Consider the following 10,457-nt stretch of genomic DNA (forward strand, 5'->3'; position numbering starts at 1 on the left):
AGTAAAAAGAAAAAAAGAGATGGCTGTTATTATATGCTCCCTTAAGGGATCTCTGATCTTAATTGACAAAAGAAGAGAATCTTTCCTTTGCTGTACCCTTGAGAACCCAAGAGGCTGACAGGAATCTCCTTTTCCCCCTCATTTCTCTGAGGTTTCCCTCTTAAGTTAGTAAATTTTCTCATGGACAAACAAAATGGAGAGAGATATATATCCCAGACAGTAATGAGCTGCTGCTGCTAAGTCACTTCAGTCATGTCCTACTCTGTGTGACCCCACAGACGGAAGCCCACCAGGCTCCCCTGTCCCTGGGATTCTCCAGGCAAGAACACTGGAGAGGGTTGCCATTTCCTTAGTTACCTGGAATTTTTAAAAATTAGTTTACTTCACTTTATATAATAGGCTCCAGTTTCATCCACCTCAGTAGAACTGATTCAAATGTATTCTTTTTAATTGCTGAGTAATACTCCATTGTGTATATGTACAACAGTTTTTTCATCCATCCGTCTACCAATGGACATTTAGGTTGCTTCCATGTCCTGGCTATTATCAAGAGTGCTGTGATGAACATTGGAGTACATGTGTCTCTTTCAATTCTGGTTTCCTTGGTGTGTATGTCCAGCAGTGGGATGGCTGGGTTGTATGGCAGTTCTATTTCCAGTTTTGTTTTTTTTTTCTTTCTTTATTGGAGGCTAATTATTTTACAATATTATATTGGTTGGTTTTGCCATACGTTGACATGAATCCGCCCCGGGTGTACATGAGTTCCCCTTCCAGAACCCACCACCCAGATCTCTCCTCCCCTTATGCTCCCCCTGGGTCATCCCCGCACACCAGCCCCGAGCATTCTGTAACATGCATCGACCCTGAACTGGAGATTCATTTTACGTATGATAATATACATGTTTCAATGCCATTCTCCCAAATCATCCCACCCTCACCCTCTCCCACAGAGTCCCAAAGACTGTTCTGTATATCTGTGTCTCTTTTGCTGTCTCGTATACAGGGTTATCATTTGCATCTTTCTAAATTCCATATATATGCATTAGTATATTGTATTGGTGTTTTTTTTCTGGCTTAATTCACCTCGTTAGAATTGGTTCAAATGAATTCTTTTTAATGGCTGAGTCCAAGCCAGGCTTCAGCAGTATGTAAACCGTGAACTCCCAGATGTTCAAGCAGGTTTTAGAAAAGGCAGAGGCACCAGAGATCAAATTGTCAACATCCGCTGGATCATGGAGAAAGCAAGAGAGTTTCAGAAAAACATCTATTTCTGCTTCATTGACTATGCCAAAGCCTTTGACTGTGTCGATCACAATAAACTGTGGAACATTCTGAAAGAGATGGGAATCCCACACCACCTGACCTGCCTCTTGAGAAACCTGTATGAAGGTCAGGAAGCAACTGTTAGAACTGGACATGGAACAACAGACTGGTTCCAAATAGGAAAAGGTGTACGTCAAGGTTGTATATTGTCACCTTGCTTATTTAACTTATATGCAGAGTACATCATGAGGAACGCTGGGCTGGAAGAAGCACAAGCTGGAATCAAGATTGCTGGGAGAAATATGAATAACCTCAGATATGCAGATGACACTACCCTTATGGCAGAAAGTGAAGAGGAACTCAAAAGCCTCTTGATGAAAGTGAAAGAGGAGAGTGAAAAGGTTGGCTTGAAGCTCAACATTCAGAAAACAAAGATCATGGCATCTGGTCCCATCACTTCATGGGAAATAGATGGAAAAACAGTGGAAACATTGTCAGATTTTATTTTTTTGGGCTCCAAAATCACTGCAGATACTGATTGCAGCCATGAAATTAAAAGACGCTTGCTCCTTGGAAGGAAAGTTATGACCAACCTTGATAGTATATTAAAAAGCAGAGACATTACTTTGCCAACCAAGGTCCGTCTAGTCAAGGCAATGGTTTTTCCCGTGGTCATGTATGAATGTGAGAGTTGGACTGTAAAGAAAGCTGATCGCCAAAGAATCGATGCTTTTGAACTGTGGTGCTGGAGAAGACTCTTGAGAGTCCCTTATACTGCAAGGAGATCCAACCAGTCCATTCTAAAGGAGATCAATCCTGGATGTTCATTGGAAGAACTGATGCTAAGGCTGAAACTGCAATACTTTGGCCACCTCATGTGACGAGTTAACTCACTGGAAAAGACTCTGATGCTGGGAAAGGTTGGGGGCGGGAGAAGAAGGGGATGACAGAGAATGAGATGGCTGGATGGCATCACCAACTCTGTGGACATGAGTTTGAGTGTACTCTGGGAGTTGGTGATGGACAGGGAGGCCTGGCTTGCTGTGATTCATGGGGTCGCTGAGAGTCGGACACGACTGAGCGACTGAACTGAACTGAACTGAACTGAATACTCCATTGTGTATATGTACCAAAGCTTTCTTATCCATTCGTCTGCAGATGGACATCTAGGTTGCTTCCATGGCCTCGCTATTATAAACAGTGCTATAAAGAACATTGGAGTACATGTGTCTCTTTCAGTTCTGGTTTCCTTGGTGTGTATGCTCAGGAGTGCGACTGCTGATTATATGGCAGTTCTATTTCCAGTTTTTTGAGGAATCTCCACACTGTTCTCCATAGTGGCTGTACTAATTTGCATTCCCACCGATAGTGTAAGAGGGTTCCCTTCTCTCCACACCCTCTCCAGCATTTATTGCATGTAGACTTTTGGATAGCAGCCATTCTGACTGGTGTGAAATGGTATCTCATTATGGTTTTGATTTGAATTTCTCTGATTATGAGGGATTTTGAGCATTTTTTCATGTGTTTGTTAGCCATGTTTATGTCTTCTTTGGAGAAATGTCTGTTTAGTTCTTTGGCCCATTTTTTGATTGGGTCATTTATTTTCCTGCAATTGAGCTGCAGGAGCTGCTTGTATATTTTGGAGATTAAGCCTTTATCAGTTGCTTCATTTGCTATTATTTTCTCCCATTCTGAAGGCTGTCTTTTCACCTTGCTTATAGTTTCCTTTGCTGTGCAGAAGCTTTTGATTTTAATTAGGTCCCATTTGTTTATTTTTGCTTTTATTTCCAATATTCTGGGAGGTGGGTCTTGGAGGATTCTGCTGTGATTTATGTCGGAGAGTGTTTTGCCTATGTTCTCCTCTAGGAGTTTTATAGTATCTGGTCTTACATTTAGTTCTCTAATGCATTTTGAGTTTATTTTGGTGTATGGTGTTAGGAAGTGTTCTAGTTTCATTCTTTTACAAGTGGCTGACCAGTTTTCCCAGCACCATTTGTTAAAGAGACTGTCTTTTCTCCATTTTATATTCTTTCCTCCTTTGTCAAAGATAAGGTGTCCATTGGTGTGTGGGTTGAACTCTGGGCTTTCTATTTTGTTCCATTGATCTATATTTTTGTCTTTATGCCAGTCCCATACTGTCTTGATGACTGTGGCTTTGTAGTAGAGCCTGAAGTCTAGCAGGTTGATTCCCCTAGTTCCATTTTTCTTCCTCAAGAATGCTTTGGCAATTCGAGGTTTTTTGTATTTCCATACAAATTGTGAGATTATTTGTTCTAGTTCTGTGAAAAATATCTTTGGTAGCTTGATAGGGATTGCATTGAATGTATAAATTACTTTGGGTAGTATACTCATTTTTACAATATTTATTCTTCCAGTCCACGAACACGGTATATTTCTCCATCTATTAGTGTCCTCTTTGATTACTTTCACTAGTGTTTTAAAGTTTTCTATGTACAAGTCTTTTGTTTCCTTAGGTAGATATATTCCTAAGTGTTTTATTCTTTTCGTTGCAACAGTGAATGGAATAGTTTCCTTAATTTCTCTTTATATTTTCTCATTATTAGTGTATAGGAATGCAAGGGATTTCTGTGTGTTGATTTTATATCCTGCAACTTTACTGTATTCATTGATTAGCTCTAGTAGTTTTCTGGTAGAGTCTTTAGGGTTTTCTGTGTAGAGGATCATGTCATCAGCGAACAGTGAAAGTTTTACTTCTTCTTTTCCAATTTGGATTCCTTTTATGTCTTTTTCTGCTTTGATTGCTGTAGCCAAAACTTCCAGAACTATGGTGAATAGTAGTGGTGAGAGTGGGCACCTTTGTCTTGTTCCTGACTTTAGGGGAAATGCTTTCAGTTTTTCACCATTGAGGATAATGTTTGCTGTGGGTTTGTCATATATAGCTTTTATTATGTTGAAATATGTCCCTTCTATTCCCACTTTCCGGAGGGTTTGTATCATCAATGGATGTTGAATTTTGTCGAAGGCTTTCTCTGCATGTATTAAGATAATCATATGATTTTTATTTTTCAGTTTGTTAATGTGGTGTATCATTTTGATTGATTTGCAGATATTGAAGAATCCTTGCATTCCTGGGATAAAGTCCACTTGATCATGATGTATGATCTTCTTAATGTGTTGTTGGATTCTGATTGCTAGAATTTTGTTAAGGATTTTTGCATCTATGTTCATCAGTGATATTGGCCTGTAGTTTTCTTTTTTTGTGGGATCTTTACCAGGTTTTGGGATTAGGGTGATGGTGGCCTCATATAATGAGCTTGGAAGTTTCCCTTCCTCAGCAATTTTCTGGAAGAGTTTGAGTAGAATAGGTGTTAGCTCTTCTCTAAATTTTTGGTAGAATTCAGTTCTGAAGCCGTCTGGACCTGGGCTTATTTTTGCTGGAAGATTTCTGATTACAGCCTCTAGTTCCATGCTTGTGATGGGTCTGTTCAGATTGTCTATTTCTTCCTGGTTCAGTTTTGGAAAGTTATAATTTTCTATGAATTTGTCCATTTCTTCCAGGTTATTCATTTTACCGCCATATAATTGCTGATAATATTCTCTAGTAATCCTTTGTATTTCTGTGTTGTTGGTTGTGATCTCTCCATTTTCGTTTCTAATTTTATTGATTTGGTTCTTCTCCCTTTGTTTCTTGATGAGTCTGGCTAGTGGTTTGTCAATTTTATTTACCTTCTCAAAGAACCAGCTTTTGGCTTTGTTGATTTTTGCTATGGTCTCTTTTGTTTCCTTTGCAATTATCTCTGCCCTAATTTTTACGATTTCTTTCCTTCTACTGACCCTGGGGTTCTTCATTTCTTCCTTTTCTAGTTTTTTTAGATGTAGAGTTAGGTTATTTAGTTGACTTTTTTCTTGTTTCTTGAGGTGTGCCTGTATTGCTATGAACTTCCCCCTTAGCACTGCTTTTACAGTGTCCCAGAGGTTTTGGGTTGTTGTGTTTTCATTTTCATTCATTTCTATGCATATTTTGATTTCTCTTTTGACTTCTTCTATGATTTCTTCATTATTCAGCAGCATGTTGGTCAGCCTCCATATGTTGGCATTTTTAATGGTTTTTCTCCCATAATTGAGATCTAATCTTCCTGCATTGTGGTCAGAAAAGATGCTTGGAATGATTTTAATTTTTTTGAATTTACCAAGGCTAGATTTATGGCCCAGGATGTGATCTATTCTGGAAAATGTTCCGTGTGCGCTTGAGAAAAAGCTGAAATTCATTGTTTTGGGGTGAAATGTCCTATAGATATCTATTACGTCTAACTGTTCTGTTGTATCAATTAAAGTTTGTGTTTCCTTGTTAATTTTCTGTTTAGTTGATCTATTCATAGATGTACGTGGGGTGTTAAAATCTCCCACTATTATTGCGTTGTTGTTAATTTCCCCTTTCATACTTGTTAGTAATTTTCTTACATATTGCGTTGCTCCTATGTTGGGTGCATAAATATTTATAATTGTTATATCTTCTTCTTGGATTGATCCTTTGATCATTATATAGTTTCCTTCTTTGTCTCTTTTCACAGCCTTTTTTAAAGTCTATTTTATCTGATATGAGTATTGCTACTCCCGCTTTCTTTTGGTCTCTATTTGCATGGAATTTCTATTCCGGCCCTTCACTTTCAGTCTGTATGTGTCCCTCGTTTTGAAGTGGGTCTCTTTTAGACAACATATATGGGGTTCTTGTTTTTGTATCCAGCCAGCCTTGGTCTTTTGGTTGGGGCATTCAACCCTTTTACGTTTAAGGCAATTATTGATAAGTATGATCCCGTTGCCATTTTGTTTATTGCTTTGGGTTCGAGTTTATACACCCTTTCTGTGTTTCCTGTCTAGAGAAGTTCCTTTAGCATTTGTTGGAGAGCTGATTTGGTGATGCTGAATTCTCTCAGCTTTTGCTTGTCTGTAAAGCTTTTTATTTCTCCTTCATATTTGAATGAGATCCTTAGCTGTCGGTTATTTTCTTTCATTACTTTAAGTATGTCTTGCCATTCCCTCCTGGCCTGAAGCGTTTCTGTTGAAAGATCGGCTGTTATCCTTATGGGAATCCCCTTGTGTGTTATTTGCTGCTTTTCCCTTGCTGCTTTTCATATTTGTTCTTTGTGTTTGATCTTTGTCAATTTGATTAATATGTGTCTTGGAGTATTTCGCCTTGGGTTTATCCTGTTGGGGACTCTCTGGGTTTCTTGGACTTGGGTGATTGTTTCTTTCGCCATTTTAGGGAAGTTTTCAACTATTATCTCCTCAAGTATTCTCTCATGGTCTTTCTTTTAGTCTTCTTCTTCTGGGACTCCTATGATTCGAATGTTTGAGCGTTTAACATTGTGCCAGAGGTCTCTAATATTTTCCTCATTTCTTTTTTCCTCTCTGTTTCATTTATTTCTACAATTCTATCTTCTAGCTCGCTTATCCTGTCTTCTGCCTCTTTTATTCTACTGTTTGTTCCCTCCAGAGTGTTTCTGATCTCATCTATTGCATTATTCATTGTATATTGACTCTTTTTTATTTCCTCTAAGTCCTTATTAAACCTTTCTTCCATCTTCTCAATCCTTTTCTCCAGGTTATTTTTCTGTAACTCCATTTTGCTTTCAAGATTTTGAATCATTTTCACCATCAAAATTTGAAATTCTTTATCAGGTAGATTCCCTATATCTTCCTCTTTTGTTTGTATTGGTGTGCATTTATCTTGTTCCTTTACTTGCTGGGTATTTCTCTGCCTCTTCATCTTGCTTATATTGCTTTGCTTGGGGTGGCCTTTCCCTCTTCTGGCCGTTTGTGAAGTCCTCTTTATTATGTAGTTTCCTCGCTGTGTGTGGGGTTGGACGGGTGACTTGTCAAGGTTCCCTGTTTAGGGAAGCTTGTGTCGGTGTTCTGGTGGGTGCAGCTGGATTTCTTCTCTCTGGAGTGCAATGAAGTGTCCAGTAATGAGTTATGAGATGTCAGTGGGTTTGGAGTGACTTTGGGCAGCCTGCATATTGAAACTCAGGGCTATTTTCCTGTGTTGCTGGAGATTTTGCGTGGTATGTCTTGCTCTGGGACTTGTTGACCCTTGGGTGGTGCTTGGTTCTAGTGTAGGTATGGAGGTGTTTGATGAGCTCCTATCGATTAATGTTCCCTAGAGACAGGAGTTTTCTGGTGTTCTCAGGTTTCTGGCTTAAGCCTCTTGCCTCTGGTTTTTGGTCTTATTCTTGGAGTAGCCTCTAGACTTCTCTATCTGTCATTTCCAAGGTGGTTCCCTCTGTTTTAGCTTCTGTTTGCTGGTCTTTTCAGTGTCTAATTTCCTCCCTGACACTAAGGGGTGGACACTTTTTAAGGCTCAGTTGTTCAGTCCTGTTCTGGGAAGGGAGGAACACTGCAGACAAATATCTCTGGTGTCTGTGGAGAGTGCTCGCATTGTCTCAGCCACACTGGGTTTGGCCCTGCTCACAGCGCATGTGCTGTCCCAGTCTACACTGCACAGGCTCTAGGTTGTTCTGCCAGGAACTGTCCAAGGCCAGTGCTGGTTTGTATGCATTTCCCAGGTCTGAGCGGCTCAAGTTCAGTTTCTCAGGTACTCCACAAAGGCGCAGGCCTGGTTGGGCCTGCATTTTGTGCCTTCCCTGGTCGAATCAGCTCAGGTGACCAGGTGTTTGGTGAGCACGGTCGCTGTGACTTATCGCCTCGCCATTCCCTGCCACTCGGTTTTCTGGGTGTACAACCGGCACACCCTCTCAGGCGGATATCGACTGGCCTGAGCCCAAGAAGTCTTGATTAGTAACAAGTCTGCCTGCAGTTTGTATTGGATGCCTTTCTGGGGCCACGGTAGCTCCCTCCGGCTCTGGCTGACCTCCCTGCCTGTCTCGGCAGGTGGATGGGGGATGGGCTGACTGCAGCTGCTCTGCTCAGCCCTTTGTTCTGTGAGTGGGGCTGGCGGAGCCTTAGGTTAGAGCTTTCCACTTTTTGTGGGGAAGCTATCCCAGTCTGCTTTGCTATACCCAGTTAATTCTCTCAGATTGTTCTCATGGCATTCAAGCCCAGTCCTCTCTCTAAGCAGTTCAGCCGGCTCCTCCCTGACCAGCCCCCGCTTGCTAATGGCGGATGCATGTGTCTGCACTGCTTCTCCACTGGGAGTTACTGTTTGGCCTGGTAATCAGTGGGTTTTAATTATTTCTTTCTTTTTCCTCCTGGTTATGTTGCCCTCTGAAGTTCCAAGGCTTGCCACAGATTCGCCAGTGAGAGTGTTTCCTGTTGTTTGGAATCTTCTCTTTAAAGCCTCCCTTCCCGGGACGGAGCTCCATCCTTACCTTATTTGTCTCTCTTTTTATCTTTTATGTTTTTTCCTACCTCCTTTCGAAGACAATGGGCTGCTTTTCTGGGTGCCTGATGTCCTCTGTCAGCATTCAGAAGTTGTTTTGTGGACTTTACTCTGCGTTCAAATGTTATTTTGATGAATTTGTGGGGGAGAGAGTGGTCTCGCCATCCTATTCCTCCGCCATCTTGTTCCTTCCCCCTTCCAGTTTTTAAGGAATCTCCACACTGTTCTCCATAGTGATTGTACTAGTTTGCATTCCCACCAACAGTGTAGGAGGGTTCCTTTTTCTCCACACCCTCTCCAGCATTTATTGCTTGTAGACTTTTGGATAGCAGCCATTCTGACTGGCGTAAAAATGGTACCTCATTGTGGTTTTGATTTGCATTTCTCTGATGATGAGTGATGTTGAGCATCCTTTCATGTGTTTGTTAGCCATCTGTATGTCTTCTTTGGAGAAACGTCTATTTATTTCTTTGGACCGCTTTTTGATTGGGTCGTTTATTTTTCTGGAATTGAGCTGCAAGAGTTGCTTGTATACTTTTGAGATTAATTCTTGTCTGTTGTTTCGTTTGTTATTATTTTCTTCCATTCTGAAGGCTGTCTTTTCATCTTGCTTATAGTTTTCTTTGCTGTGCAGAAGCTTTTAATTTTAATTAGGTCCCATTTGTTTATTTTTTCTTTTATTTCCAATATTTTGGGAGGTGGGTCATGGAGGATCCTGCTGTAATTTATGTTGGAGAGTGTTTTGCCTATGTTCTCCTCTAGGAGTTTTATAGTTTTTGGTCTTACATTTAGATCTTTAATCCATTTTGAGTTTATCTTTGTGTATGAGAGGGATGGTATGGCAAGGGAGTTGGGACGGAGGTTCAAGATGCCTAACACATGTACACCCGGGGTGGATTCATGTCAATGTCTGGCAAAACCAATACAGTATTGTAAAGTAATTAGCCTCCAATTAAAATAAATAAACTAAAAATTTAATTAATTAAAAAATAAAATTAGTTTACTTTTTAATTGAAGGATTATCACTTCAGAATTTTATTGTTTTCTGCTAGATATCAGGAGAAGGCAATGGCAACCCAGTCCAGTACTCTTGCCTGGATAATCCCATGGCCAGAGGACTCTGGTAGGCTGCAGTCCATGGGGTCTCGAAGAGTCGGACATGACTGAGCCACTTCACTTTCACTTTTCTCTTTCATGCATTGGAGAAGGAAATGGCAACCCACTCCAGTGTTCTTGCCTGGAGAATCCCAGGGACGGGGGGCCTGGTGGGCTGCTGTCTATGGAGTCACACAGAGTCGGACATGATTGAAGCAACATAGCAGCAGCAGCCAGATATCAACATGAATCAGCCACAGGTATACACATGTTCCCTCCCTCTTCAACCTCCTTTCCATCTCCCTCTCATCCCGTCCCTGTTTGAGTTCTTGAGTAATAGAAAATTCCCACTGGTTATCTATTTTACTTATGTTAATATAAGCTTCCATGTTATTCTCTCCATACATCTCACCCTCTCCTACCCACCTCATGGCCCTACCATGTCCATAAGTTTGTTCTCTATGTCTAAAAATGTGGAACACTTCATGAATTTGTGTGTCATTCTCGCAGAGGAGCCATGCTAATCTTCTCTGTATCATTCTGATTTTAGTATATGTGCTGCCAAAACGAGCTCTGGAATTTTTTTTTTTTTTTGAAAGGCAAAAGTATTGAAAGTTTTCTAAGTTTATTAACCTTAAAACTTCTTACTTTTATGGAACACATTCTAAACAGATCAGATGGAAAGAGAAGTAGGACTAGATAATTATTGCTGTTTTTAGTTCTAGAAGAAACTAAATGGAGGAATGCAAAATTGCTTTAAAGGTGTTTTTACTTTGACTTTTTAAAAATCAAATCTTTAAGC

General features: G+C 40.4%; 1 non-coding gene across 1 annotated transcript; it reads right to left on the reverse strand.

The window, feature by feature from the left end:
* Window positions 1-10,122: 10,122 nt before the first annotated feature.
* Window positions 10,123-10,229, reverse strand: LOC129562255 (U6 spliceosomal RNA). Its single transcript, XR_008687170.1, has one exon. It is a non-coding gene; the product is annotated as a U6 spliceosomal RNA (small nuclear RNA).
* Window positions 10,230-10,457: the final 228 nt, after the last annotated feature.

Source organism: Moschus berezovskii, chromosome 5, assembly GCF_049115385.1.
Source record: "Moschus berezovskii isolate FMDL1 chromosome 5, NW_MosBer_1.0, whole genome shotgun sequence".
NCBI classification, from domain to species: domain Eukaryota; kingdom Metazoa; phylum Chordata; class Mammalia; order Artiodactyla; family Moschidae; genus Moschus; species Moschus berezovskii.